The sequence below is a fragment of the Malania oleifera genome, chromosome 3 (assembly GCF_029873635.1).
Source record: "Malania oleifera isolate guangnan ecotype guangnan chromosome 3, ASM2987363v1, whole genome shotgun sequence".
NCBI classification, from domain to species: domain Eukaryota; kingdom Viridiplantae; phylum Streptophyta; class Magnoliopsida; order Santalales; family Ximeniaceae; genus Malania; species Malania oleifera.
Window position 1 is genome coordinate 99376679 of NC_080419.1, and position 15163 is coordinate 99391841.

General features: G+C 36.3%; 1 pseudogene; it reads right to left on the reverse strand.

Moving 5' to 3' along the window:
* Nucleotides 1-4022: 4022 nt before the first annotated feature.
* Nucleotides 4023-15163, reverse strand: part of LOC131151910 (pentatricopeptide repeat-containing protein At1g09900-like) — a 36110-nt pseudogene continuing 24969 nt past the window's right edge.

The following is a 15163-nucleotide window of genomic DNA, read 5'->3' on the forward strand; positions in this document are numbered from 1 at the left end:
ATATATATTAACAAACCAGAGCCTATTGATTCAAAAAAAAATATCTAAAGAGCATATATATATATATATATATATATATCAACAAAGCAAATTTTATGGACTCCTAATAAAATTTGTGAATATTTCAGATTTTATGAGATTCATAACAGTCCTTTATCTTAAATTTCATGTGATTTAAGATATCTCCTTGATTTGCAATTATATCATGTAATCTTATTTAAATACCCCTCCTTGTATCCTCCTGAACTACCTAGTGTTTACATTTCATTCAGTGTAATGAGAATTACAATTTTTCTTTCTTCTCATTTTTCCTTTACTAAAACTTTGTCACATAAACTTATGTGAAGCAACATTATTTATGCAACTCCATTTTATTAGAAGGGTCAAGTTATCCTTCGGCATGTAAGTTTTTCTTATTGATTTTAAATTGATGTTGTTTGGAGGGTGCAAAAAAGAGAAAAAAAAAAACCCATTTAGTATTTTACAACTTCTATCTTTAAGATGATTCTAATTGGCATGCATGCATGACCGTTTAATGCAACATTTGAACATTTCATGCGCACAAATCTCTTACTCCACAATGACTTGACACAAAACTTACATATATATATATATATATATATATATATATATATATGCACGAAATTTTAGGGAAACAATGGCTGCAATTGAATGTCAAAATTAAATTTCAGGGATCAATAATTTGTAAGCACAAGTCAAAATCGTTTTTAAAGGGGAAAAAAAGTCAAACATCTGCACTAAACCATACATCTGGATGAACCAATTAAGTACAATTTCTCTTTAATTACCTGTCCCAACTGGGATGTACCAAAAATGGCTTCATCGCCCATATAAATACCCCTTCACCTTCAGCCTTTGTTCCTTGACAAGCAAAATCAATAATTAGCAAGTCCCCCCGTGAGAGACTTTTTGATAGGGAGAGGATCTCAGAGGGAGAAACAGAGAGAGAGAGAGAGAGAGATGGAACAAAGCAGGAAGTGGGTATTGGCTATGGCATGCATGGTGATGTTGATGCTGTCCACCACCCCCGTCGCCAACGCAGACTACCCTGGCTGCTTGGATCGGTGCCACGGCAACTTCTTCTGCAAAGTCAAATGCTTCCTCATCTACTCCCCTGGAGGTAATTAATTACTACTTTTATATATATATATATATACACACACACATACATCCATGCATCTTCATATTAATTATCACCTAGAAGTCACCTCTCCGAACCACCCAGTCTATATATATATAGATCCGTCATGATCCATCTCTTTCTTAGACTCCATATATGGAAAACTTTATACTGCTCTTTTACTTAGAAGTCATCTCTCTCTCTTATACGACAACCTTGAGTAAAAAGACAAGACTCATTATTCATAGTTGAATGCATGGCCACAATTAATCTCCCCCAGGTCGAGGTATGAGTCCATTACACATACAGTAGCATATGCAACAAAGGAAATAATGATAATATGGAACATATCCATCTTATTCAACTTTTTTCTTTAGGCATCTGAGCTATAGTCTCATCAAAGATTATAACCTAAAGCTCCTCCTTAGAAGTGTGTCTTGAATTTACTAAAGGCTGTATTTGATGTTTTGTTTTTGTGTTTTTGTTTTGGTTAATGGGGTATCGTTAACTCAGCGGGAGGCGGTCTACAGCCACCAGAGGAAGCAGGACAGAAAGCAAGCTTGCGGAAAGCTCCGACGCCGAGTGACAAAAAGAATTAATTAATTGAAGCACTGATCGATCAATCAATCAATCAATTAATTAGTATATAGTACTACGTTGGTACGTGCTAAAGTCGCATGTGCGCAGTCGAGGAAAGCAAAGCAATTAAGCTAGCTGCTGCAGGCTGCTGCAGCATCCATCTCCCTCCGACGTACAATACTTTTCAATAGTTATTCTATGTGTGTTTATGTACGTGTAGCTTGTGCTCTGTGGTCTCCTCTATTGTAAAGGCCTCTCTGATCACTCAATAAAATTAACAATTTTGCTTGCTTAATTTATTTATTTGTTCAATCATATCCCTCTCTCATTTCCTATATATTATTTATTTATCAAGAATTCTTGAAGCCCACCAATGCCCACGTGAGACCAACCCTTAGGGACAATAATGTCCCTCTAGTATATTACAATCACACTCTATTAATATTTTAAATAATGGATAATTAATAAAAAATGATACTATTATGTGTTCTAATAATTTAATATAATAGTTAATTTTAGATACTATATTGTTCTTAATTATTTCAATAATTGATTATTTAATTGTTAAATATTTTTAATTTATGACTAATAAAAAAATTTAAGATATGGATATAATTAAGTTTTAAAGTTTTTTTGTGTTAGAAATATAATTATATATATTCTTATATTGTCTTCACACACATGTCAACATCTTTTTGAAATGCCTAACAAAATTCCCATGTTAAACCAAACACCAATGTGGGAATCCAGTGTTCATCGAAATCTTACGGTATGAATCAAACAAAAATACTCCCATGAAACAAGCATCCCATTCCCCGAAATGTGATTTTTTGGTAATGGCATTCCAAACAAAGAGCTGCCATTTTATTTGTATTCCTTCTACAAAAAATGATAACTCAAGGTTATGCGCTCCAATTGGAGTAGGCATTGTAAGCATGAAGCTAGGGAAATCTCTTGAAGTACGAATATTGTGCCCTCCACAACCATTGTAACATGTCATCTATGTCATTTCTAAACGAAGTAAAAAAGACAGAATGAATGAAATTTCAATGAAAAGTATGATGAGAAAAAATAGTAAGTTTAATGTACCAAACATGCAATTAGTTCCAACACTTTGGCTCTCAAGGCCATTGTAGTAGATGTCCTTAAAAAGGGCAAAAAGGAAACCTCACTGCAGGCTTTATCACCAAGGCATATGCACTTTTTCATGCCAATTATGCTTTGCCTGCCTGTAATGCATAGAGGAGAAAGAAGCCAACTGTAACAAATAAAGCAATTTTTCAACAAAAACAAGCTTGCAAATATTAAACAAGTTCATTCTGCCCAATCTTCTCAATGCAAAATTATACTGCAAGCAACAAATCCTAATTAAACATCATCTTCCATAATTTTCAGTAAAGTGAAAACATATGCAGGAAACCCAAAAGTCTCTCCTTTCTTCTTTAAAGCCTACTGGGGGCACAAAGATGAGTTTGGGTACTTTAAGCTTGTGTCATACCTGTTGTTCTATTGCAGTAAGTGAACGAAAAATTACACATCTTCAAATTAATGTCTTTAAAAGATAGATCTTCTTGAATAACATAAAGTTTCAACTTTCATTTAATTATTATTGGTGATATAAGTATTGTTTATATTTTAAAAAAAAAATATTTGCATGACATTTGAGGCTAAGGACATTTAGGAAATGTTGGAATTGAGACTTCATTGGTTGTGTTGAATGATGCGCGAAAAATCAAGTGTTTCATCAGGCATTATAATTTTTTTATAAGGTGATCTTGATGATGAAATTCTTCTATGTTTTGTTTCGGGTAAATTGAGAGTCCATTGTCTGAGCTACACACCACAAGATCGTCCTGTCTACCATTCCATAACCCTTTTCATCCCTCCCAAAAATTGAAATGTTCCCTGTAAAAATATTAATAAGTAGATTTTCTTCATCCATACCTCATACCTGCTATGTTAGATTATTCATTTACACTTTTAAAAACATAATACACACCCTACATATATGAAGAGGGTCAACTTGTTACTCAGCATGCACAATACCAACAGGGTGCAACAAATAAGGCTTGGTTTTGTTTTGTTGTTGTTGTTGCAACAAATAAACTTGGAAACCAGACCTATTGTTTAATTGTTTCAATCAAACCATCATTATTTTAAAATGACCTATTGTTTAATTGTTTCCATCATAACCATCATCATTTTAAAATGATGTTCATGAGGAGCTGAATTCTCAAATGAGCAAACTTTTTTCCAATATTTCTCAAACCAATATATTCTAATAGATTCCAAATAAATAAGGTATTCAAAAGACTTAACTCTTATCACAATAAACGATCGAAGTTTGAACGATCATGTGTTATAAAATGAATAACATTTCGCCAAATATGGAACAACGAAAGAAATTTCAATACATGTTACAGAATTATACAAACCCCAACCCCCTTTCTATCATCAGGTGAACAAGAAAAACTATAGACACCCAAAAACAAAAGAAACAATGAACTCATATAGAGTAGGTAGTCGTCAAACAAAATTCTCAATCAATGCACAAACAGCGTGTCATGGACCCCCAAAGTGGGACTCAAGTAAGGGTCGTGCGGTACTCATTGAGAGCTCTCTCCCGACGAGTCAGCTAAATCTTACATGTTCAAGCCTGCAAGCACGAGCATCAGATGAGTCTCAATACTCAAGAGAAACAAGGAACAATATGATATCACACGAGCAATATATTCACATACATGGAATAAGGCTACAACAATCAGGTATATCGCAATCCTAGGCAACAAAACACCATAATGAAAAGGACTACTTGTATTATTCAAATCCACGAGAATAACCATACAAACATTAACACAAATAATCATATATTCATTCTAAATCCCTCGAGAATACAATTATAGCAGTATCTCTCCCCCCCTTTTCCCCATTACATTGTCACTCCCTAACATCCTCCCCCACTCATTTTATCGACATCCTCGTCGATGTGTTGTAGAAGACCTCCTCACTCTGCTGATGTTGAAGCTAATGTCGTTGTCTTCGAATTTCTGAAATCGTCAATCTTTTGTATGGCATGCTAAAGGTTTTATGCCTTTTCCCAACTGTTCTCTTCTTCTTCCAGCCCCATTCACTGAACTAGATATTGTTGTTGTTGACGACCTTCTGCATTAACGACCTTGTCTGCAATGATCTCCTGAACATTTTGTTTACAGGCTTCCTTCTGGAAATTATTGATCTCATTATCTTTTGTCAGTGCAGATCTATTTTATCTGTGTGGAATGGCTTTAGGTTGCTTACATGAAACACGAGATGGACTGGTCGTTTGTGGATCTTCAACCACTCTAGTTGTTCAATCCGATAAGATACATGCCCCACCTTCTCAATCACTTTGATTGGACCTTCGCAACGGCGTAAAAGCTCTTTATCCTTGCCGCGAAGAAATCGAAATGTTTCTGGCGACACTTTTATAAGAACCAGATCTCCAATTTCAAATTGTTGTGGTCGTCTCCCTTTATCTGCTCATTTCTTCATGCGCTTCAATGCTTTTTCTACTGAGCTCGAGTGACTTCGATGTTTTGCAGCCAATTCTTTGTGATTGGTATGCTTTCGGGCAATTTCCTTTATATGGTTGTTGACTTGTCACAATCTTAAAAGGGCTTTTATTAGTTGCATAAAATTTCATAAAGTTAAAATAGAATTGTGTCGTGTCCAGTAAAAGAACCCAATTCTTCTGACTTGAGTTATCAAAATGTCGTAAGTATTCTTCCAGGATCCCATTAAAACGTTCGGTTTGACCGTCTGTCTGCGGGTGGTAGTTGGTGGACAGATTAAGGTTTGAACCCATCAAGCGAAAGAGTTCACCCCAAAATCCCTTAGTAAATCTGACATCCCTATCACTGATTAGGCTTTCTGGAACACCCCAATATTTCACCACATGCATGAAGAATAGTTGAATTGTCTTCTCTGCTGAACATGGCTTCGAGACTGGTACAAAAGTTGCATACTTTGAAAACCGATCAATCACCACCAGAATCGTGTCATACTCCTCTACTTTTGGCAATGAGGAAATGAAGTCCAAAGAGACACTCTCCCATGGCCTTGCAGGAACTAACAATGGCTCCAACAAACCTGAGGTCTTCTTTCTTTCTACCTTATCTTGTTGACAAATCAAGCAAGTTTTGATATACCTCATCACATCGTCTTACATATTCAGCCAATAGTACCCCTGTGTAATCAATGCATGAGTTCTTCGCCATTCGAGATGACCAGCCCACAATGTATCATGGCACTCTATTAGTAAAGTTTTCCTCAATTTTCCAGCTTTGGGCACATAAACTCCCCTGCATTTAGTCATTATCAGCCCATCTTCTACTCAAAATTGTCGTGTCTTCCCTTCTTCTATCAGTTTGCTCAGTGTCTGTGCCTGCTGGTCTGTACTTAAATATTCCCTGATAAGATCTTTTAAAGGTAACATCACCCTACTAGTTGATAAATGACTTACGAGTTTCAATGCTGCCAATTCAATTTTTCTGCTTAAAGCATCAGCCACTTCCTTCGTCTTCCCTGCTTTGTATTCAAAATCAAAATTAAATTCAACTAACTTCTCCTGCCAACGGGCTTGTTTTGAAGTTAGTCCTGGTTGTGACAAGAAGTAAGTAACTGGCACATTATTGATTTTTACTACAAATTTGGACCCCAAGAAATAGTGCCTCCACACCAAGAGATAGTGTACCAAAGCGAGAAACTCATTTTCCTGCTTTGTATAGTTCCATTCGGCACCCGATAATTTTCTACTTTCAAAAGCAACTGGATGTCCTTCCTACAAAAAAACTACCCCTAATGCAAAGTCTGAGGCGTTTGCTTGTACTTCAAATGGCTTTGTCACATCAGGAAGGATTAGCACAGGATTTCCTACAATCTTTTCCTTTAATTCAACAAATGCTGATTGGCACTCTTCTAACCACCCCTATAGTACCCCCTTCCTCAGTAAATTTGTTAACGATACAACTCTTCTAGAGTACCCCTCTATAAACTTTCGATAGTAGTTGGCTAGCCCCAAGAAGGATCACAGTTCTCTAACGGATGTAGATGCTCGCCATTCATTGATGGTTTGTACTTTACCTGAATCCATCCGCATATGGTCTTCAATGATATGCCCCAAGAATTTAATACGCTTTTTAGCAAAAGCACACTTCTCCCCTTTTACATATAACTGATTTTCCCAAAGTTTTTGAAAAACCTGCCGAAGGTGATGTTTATTTTTTGCTAAGGATGCGCTGAAAATCATTATGTCATCAAGGTAAACGACCACAAATTAATCAAGGTAGTCCCGAACAACCTGATTCATTAAAGAACAAAAGGTAGCAGGTGCATTTGTTAGCCCAAAAGGCATGATAAGGAATTCAAATGCTCCATACCGGGTGACACAAGTGGTCTTAGGTTCATCTCCCTCTACAATGCGCACTTGATGATATTCCGATCTCAAGTCTAGTTTAGTGAAATATTTAATTATACTTAATTGGTCAAAAATATCGATAATCAGTGGAATGGGATACTTGTTGTGAACCATCACCTTATTAAGAGCTCGATAATCTACACACAAACACAAACTTTCATCTTATTTCTTTTGGAATAACACTGAGACCCCAAAAGGTGCTTTTGATGGGCGGATGAATCCTACTGCAATTTGATCATTTAGTTGCCTTCTATGTTCAGCTAACTCAAGCGGCACCATTCGATAAAGGGCACGTGCTGGCGATTTTACCCCCGACAAAAGCTCAATTTCGTGGTCAATTTGTCGTCGAGGTGGTAAAACCTTGGGTAGCTGTTCTAAGATTACCTCTTTAAACTCTTCTAAAACTTTCTTAATTTCAACTAGATATTCGCCTATTTCTTCATTTTCTGAAACTACTAGTAGAACCATGAAAGAAGGTTCTCCCCTTTTTACTCCCTTCTTGAATTGGAGGGCTAAAAGCAACTTCCTCTCATCGAAAGTGTTGTAGGCTGCGGAAACCGCACAAGGTGTATCTCCCATTATCACAAGACAATCCGCAACTAGGATCGGCATTGAGCGTGTCACTTTAAGAAAATTCATCCCCAATACCACATCAAAGTCATCGAGGGGTGCCACGGTGAAATCAATTGTTCCAGACCATGACCCCATTTGGCAGGCTACTTTAGGTGTCACTCCCACCGTGGTTAACACTTGAGAATTCACTGCTTTCAACTTCCCCACATCTTTATCTACTTGTCGTTGAGCTTTTGAATCGGCAATGAAACTATGGGTGGCCCCTGTATCAATCATGGCCTTGATTTTCTTTCCATTCAAAAGTATATCAACGTACATTAAGCTCTTCTCCTGAGACTTGTTGGTAACTACTTGGTGCTCTAATGCCCCAAAATATCTCAATGCTTCCACCATATTCTATTTTTTCTGGGGTTGCTGTTGGGGTTTCGATTTCCCCTCGAAGGGCCTTTAAAGCATTCAAAACCTTTTGTTTAGGAAACATGAGACTAGCACCCGACACTCCCCACCACCTGTTCATCCGCCCCTCCACTCCCTAGTCATGGGCACTCTTTTATCTTTCCAAGAACTATTCATCTCCTTGTCTTTTCCCCCATTTGTGGGCTTATACACTTTATTGGGCCTAAAATCATTATTAGCGAACATGAGGAAATTTCACTTCCCAGAACTGTCTCAAAAATCATCCAACCATTCAGCAGCAGCAAGGGTGGAAGAGAGATCACTAGCTCCTTGTCGGCGCAATTCGTTCTTCGGCCATGTCTTCAAACCCCGGAGAAAATGAAATAGCCTGTCTGATTTGATCATGTCTATGATGTCCAATATCAAGACCTGATATTATCGTACATAACTCCTTATTGAGTCAGTCTTGTACAATTCCATTACTTTGCACCGTACTACGTACTCTACATTTTCTGGGTAAAATTAGGTTTTCAACGCCTGTTTCAACCCCTCCCAAGTATTAATGACACACTTATTGTGTTGAATATCATTTCATTTAATTCTCCACCATAATTTAGCATCCCCAACCAGGTATACGATTGTCATATTTATTCGGTAAGCTTCTAGATTGACTCGTGAGCACATTAAATAGTGCTCCATATCAAAGAAGAAATTATCCAGTTCCTTTGCATCTTGCGTACCCCCAAAACTTTTAGGTTTCAGTACCTTTAATCGAAAACTCTCACTTGGATCTGCAATCGGCCTTCGGGCTATATGTGCCACTGCATTCACTTTCACCGTCATCTCTTGTAAATCCTTCTGAACCTTTGTCTATCTCCTTCAAATCTTCCTTCAAAACAGTGATGGACTCCTTAACATCTTTTGCAAAGAAATCAAAATTATCCGTTAGCTCCCGTAAGGAGGCCTCAAGCTCTATTGGCTCTCCCCGTTGGGATGAAAGAGATGGCAATATGCCCTCAATATGTTCCAGCATACTCTCAAAGGCTTCCAACTACTCGATACTCCTCTGGAAGGCCTCAAGCTCTATTGGCCTTTTTTCTAGGGATTTTACACGTGGAATGAATTTTTCAAGTTCCTCAAATCTCTCTACAAATTTTGATACCCCATAGAGATTTCCTCTGGGGTTTTCTTTAGCGGCCTCAAGCTCTGTTAACTCGTCTTTCTCCCTTATCAATGTTGCCACCAACCCTTGGAGTTCACAACACGTTGTCTCCAAGGTTACAAGTTTTGTCTCAAGCGCCTCAATGCGCTCAACTTTTCCCAACTTGTTTCTCATGTTACCACTCATGGTGCTCACACACACTGTGCTCTGATACCAACTGTCACGGACCCCCAAAATGGGACTCAAGTAAGGGCTATGCAGCACTCGTTGAGAGCTCTCCCCCGACGAGTCAACTAAATCTCACATGTTCAAGTCTGCAACCACGAGCATCAAATGAGTCTCAATACTCAAGAGAAACAAGGGACAACATGATATCACATGAGCAATATATTCACATACACGGAATAAGGCTACAACAATCAGGTATATCACAATCCAAGGCAACAAAACACCATAATGAAAATGACTACTTGTATTATTCAAATCCACAAGAATAATCATACAAACGTTAACACAAATAACCATATATTCATTCTAAATCCCAGGAGAATACAATTATAGCAATATCTCTCTCTCCCTTTTCCCCATTACATTATCACTCCCTAACATAGCGCAATAAAGCCCTTTATCAGTAACAATAAAGATACATTTGATTAACAAATAGGCTTCAATGCAAAGAGCCAATTGTGAATTCATCCCTCTCATCACTGCAACAACCGCTGGCCATCTGCATCAACTACAGAATTCTTGTGAGAGACTGAATTTTCCACTCTCCCTTGCTACCCTAATGACCTCTTAAAAGCAGCTGCCTAAACCCAAATCTATTATCTCAGGCCTGCCACTCCTCATACGCCTCTAGCCTCTCAATCCTTTCTAAGCCATCAAAAATTATATATTATCCAAACAATCAGCAGCAGCCAAAGATCCCAAGTGTAGGTTCTCATCTGTTTCCAACAGTCTCCTGTGGATAAGCACGAAGCATGATGAACAAGCAAAACATCAGACACCATCAACTCAGGCCAAATGTATGTGCGCCTTGAGATCCAATACACTGCAAGTTATAAATGCTCCAATACACTTTCCTGACCATTCCTGGTGGACGAGAAAGCCCCTGGAGACAGCATTTCAGGACTATAGCTGCACCCAAGGCAACCTCATCCTTCAATGGCTTCATGACGACATTTATTGCATGTGAAGATGCCTCAAAGTGTTGGGCAAGTGGACTAAGGCATCCTTACAACCCCCAAAGTCATGTGCTTAACAGTGGTGCAGCAATTTGACCATGCCAAATCTCTATCGATGGGAGCATCCTCAAGTAATGGGGTGACTGCATAAGTATAGTTTCTTACCCATTTTGTAGAAAAGATACAGATTTTAAAACATTATTCTGTACTTCAAGCTCTGGCACTCGTAACTCATTCAGAAACGCTGGCAGTACTGAAAAGGGAGAACATGTTTCAGCAACAGTTGCAATCAAACAGTAACGTTGGTGCTCCTGCACTTTGAGATTCTCTTGCCAAGATATCTTGTGGCCCAATGGACTTTGCAGTATAGCCGAGTGTTCACACAGTTGCTTGCACAATACCTTTTTTATGAGATTTAAGCATCTCCAGAAGCTCCAAACATCCAATTTCTTGCTAGGACAAAGTCAACCCTAAAGTCATCAATTTTATGACAAGATTAATACAATTCTCCTGGACTTTCTCATGCCAATTCTTCAATACTGGAATCAGTTGAGGTAGCCAATCCTTTATTGGAAAAGTCCATTTTGACACACCTATAACATTAACAATAGCTTTAGTTGTGATTCTTCATAAAATTTCCAATTTGAGGAATTTTTCATGCATTTACTATGTTTTCTTACCTCTAGAAATTGTTTTGGTTCTTTAATTTTTTATAGTCCATAATTCATTCATAGATAAATGTGTTTTTTAAAAGATCACTCTAAACAATAAAAGGTTTTTAGTCCATCCTCTCTATTTCTTCCTTTACGATTTCACTGTGTTCTATTGAAGCCTATTCCCACCATTTGTTGTGTTCCATTATTTATGTTGCTCAGGAAGGCATTAATGATCACAGAACTAATTCTTAAGCACTTGAGTTTATTACTTTTGGATGGAGCAATCAGCATGGGTGCTTTGGACTCTCGCCTTTTCAGGAAAAAAATAAATAAATGTATAACCTCCTTGATTACTCATTTATGTCTGATATTTAAAAATGGTGGTTTAATACAGAGCATGTGCTAGCTGAATAGATAGATAAAGTTTCAGACTGGCCACATTAATGTCAATCCCTATTGATGAAAATACAGCAATAAATGCAAGCATGCATTAGTTACTTTTGATAGTCCTTGAAATTAAGCATATGCATATTCATGATTATGGGCACATATATATTAGGCAATGATTTTCTGGTTATTGTAAACCGTATAAATTGAAGTAATTGATATGATTTTCAATGATTTATCTTGCACCTGAAACCAACAAGTTATGCCAACCAGCACGTGGTCTTGCAACTGTAAAGCCTCTGAAAAAACTGCATTGCTCCCAAACAGTGGATTGTAACTGCATAACACATTAAAAGAACATAAACATAATGATCTATTTAATGCAATTGATTCCTAATGATTTCAAAATCAAGATTTTTCACTCAGCCCCTAGCCATTTTCCTGTATTCTCATATCAAAACAAAATTTTTCTTCAAATTTATTATATTCTACACGAATTTCTTAACCCAAGTTGGTATATAATGCATGATATTCTCAACAGTTTTAGTGCAGTTGTGAATGCTCATGGGCAGAGGGCAAACATAACTTCCCCAAATCTTTGGAACCATAAGTGGTGCTAAAATAACAATACTAGTAAGGTGAGATGACAATTTTATTTAAAAGGACTGCTGTTGTCATGATTTAGTGCCAAGAAAAATATTTGAAGGTAGAGTATCCAGACATTTCAGGATCAATATCAGGAGGTCTAAAAATACATATAGAGAAACAGATGAATAGAGAGAATTGAAAACTTAAAGAATCTAAAATGAGGTTTTTTGGCACCATAATAAGTCAAATATTTATATACATGTAATGTTTTCTTTGTATTGCTTCAGTTGGAAGAATTCTATGCTCTACAGGAAGACAACATATTTGAAGACACTGAAAGCTGCATCTGCTGGTGAATCAGGTAAAAAGTACTTTTAGAGGGATGACAACATAATATAGTATTTGGGGTTGAGGTTTGAGGTTCAAAGTGCGAAATGAGAAAGCAGATCAGTTTACAGATGGAACCAAGAAAAGTAAGCAGGTTACAACATGAGGCTCGGCTAATGTGATTAACTCTTGTACAGGGTGTCAAAGACTTACAATTCAAATCTCACTAATTAATGGGGGTAAAAAAGGACTAGAACTGGAACAACTATTACCCAAAAACTATCACTAGGCTTTTGACAAATCAAAATGTGCAAATTATTCTTGTAGATGATCTAGACAGAACCAACAAAGAAAAATTGGAAAAGTCCTTAGCAATAAAAATAGAATTGGCTAGAGCATATTTGTAGAAATCATCTGTATATTGAGACTAATTTATACTGATGAAAAAAAAATCAAAATCTAATGGATTTAACTATTTGAAACAATTCCAAAAAGAAAAGAGAGATATGATAGCAATTAGGGTGGGCAGAGAGGGAAGAGATGAAGGCCTTTCAAGGTAATTTGGTAACTTGGAAGCCCATCAAGAGCTACACAAAGGAGGGTAGCCCATCTCCCTCTCAAATCCATCCCTACCCCTTCCTAAGATTAGAACTTGAGACCTCCAACATGAAAGTCTCAAGCTCTGATCAGATGTCCCCTAGACACAATCAAATATCACTCATCTAAGCATTTTTATTCTCCAAAAAATACAACTCTATGACATTCAAATCTATGATTAAATTGAAGCAACCATGTCTTTCAAACACTCAATCAAGAGAATAAACTACAATGAAAATAGGGCATAACATGTAAAATGCAATGTTAAAAACTCATGAAGGGAGCAAAATGGTAAAGGCTAGGAAGGCATTTCATGATATTTATCATTAGCATTTCATCAAACATATACAAGGGATGTTTTGTAAATTTCCATCATTAGGCATATGTAGTTAACAGGAAAAGCAGCATAAAGAGAAGAGAGAGCAACTGAACAGAACTAAAGAGGTGGATGAAAAATTCAATATAAATTCAACAATAAGGATTCTGCAACTACATTTTGGTGGGATAATTCATTTCACGCAAACAAGGAAAATTATATACTGCTAGATAGGTACCTAACGGATCCATTAATACGGCTCCAGTGATGTGTGATAACTAACCTTTAAAAAAAAAAAAAAAAACGAGTGAAAATAGACTAGAATGATATTAGACACTTCATAATAATTTTGAAATATGCTACAAGGATTTAACCACTCCGCTTTTTTTCAGGACAAATCTTCGTCATTTAGAATATCAAACTATTGCTTTCTTTCTGCTTCCTGACCAAAAATTTTATCCAATTCTGATTCATTTTAAATTTTTTCAGGAATGGATTCTCTTATGTTTCAATGATAAGGATTTTATATCCACAAAACAATTCACAGTTTGCATATTTTTACAATCTAAATCGAATTTTCCAGAGCATCAACAATATTAGTTCATATTGCGGATACTGCTTTACATATGATTATACCTTCATTAATCAGAGGTACAAATTTCATGAAGCTATGATTCTCATTCATTAAATTTTTAAAGAATCCTTTTTTCTTTTTTCATATGATAAGGATATTTGTGTTCAAAGCAATGATTTAGATATAGATTGAAAATAATTCTGAAATCATTTTGCCAAAGCATCAACAAATACTAATTCATATAGCTAAAACTGCATTACATCAAAAGACACTTTTCTTACCAACAATAGCTCCCAAACACAAGGTTAGTCTGTTAGTGTAAAACATGTTTTGACCATCAGTAATCAGAGGTACAAAAGTCATCCAGCGATCCTTTATTTAACAACACATACATCCATACACACAAACACACACACACACACACACATATATATATACATATACACTAGCTATAAAAAGACAAGGAAAAGGTGTGTTTTTCATGGGGATGCCTTCTTAAATATTTATTTTTTATTAAAATTAAAAAACAAAACCACCAAATGATGTGTCGTATTTCAGACGAGATATCTATTCGCTCTCTAAAAGGTACATGTTATCTCCTTCTATAAGAGATACCCTATTCATAATAGATGTGTCTTTTAATACATGTCTCCTTTCACGAAAGGGTGTCTCTGTCTCTATACAAGGAGAACATGTTCATAGGTTTAACTCAAAAAAACAAAACAATAATATCATCTCCTCTCTCTCTTCTTCTTCCTCTATTTTAAAGAAGTTCAAAGACTTCTCCAAATTACCCTATTTTAATCTTACAATTTTATCCTTTCTCTCCAAAGGTACCTATCTCGATATTATCCCTATTTTAATCTTACAATTTTATCCTTACTCCCCAAAAGGTACCTATCTCCATATGCATCTTTTAAAAGTAATACCCTCCCATAACAAATGCCTGAAAGGGTGTCTCTTCTATATAAGAAAATAATGTTTATCCGTTTAATGCAGATTTGACAAAACAATATCAACATCTCCTCTGTTTCTTTCTTCCTTTGTTTTAGAGAAGTTCACAAACTTCTCAAAATTACCCGTATTTTAATTTTACAGGTACCTATTCCGATATTTTTCTATTAATTAAGAGATATCCTTGCAGAAGAGATACACATCAGCTCTTTAAAAGGTACCCATAAAATACCCATTCATAATATATGTGTCTTCTAAAATGCGAATCATGAAA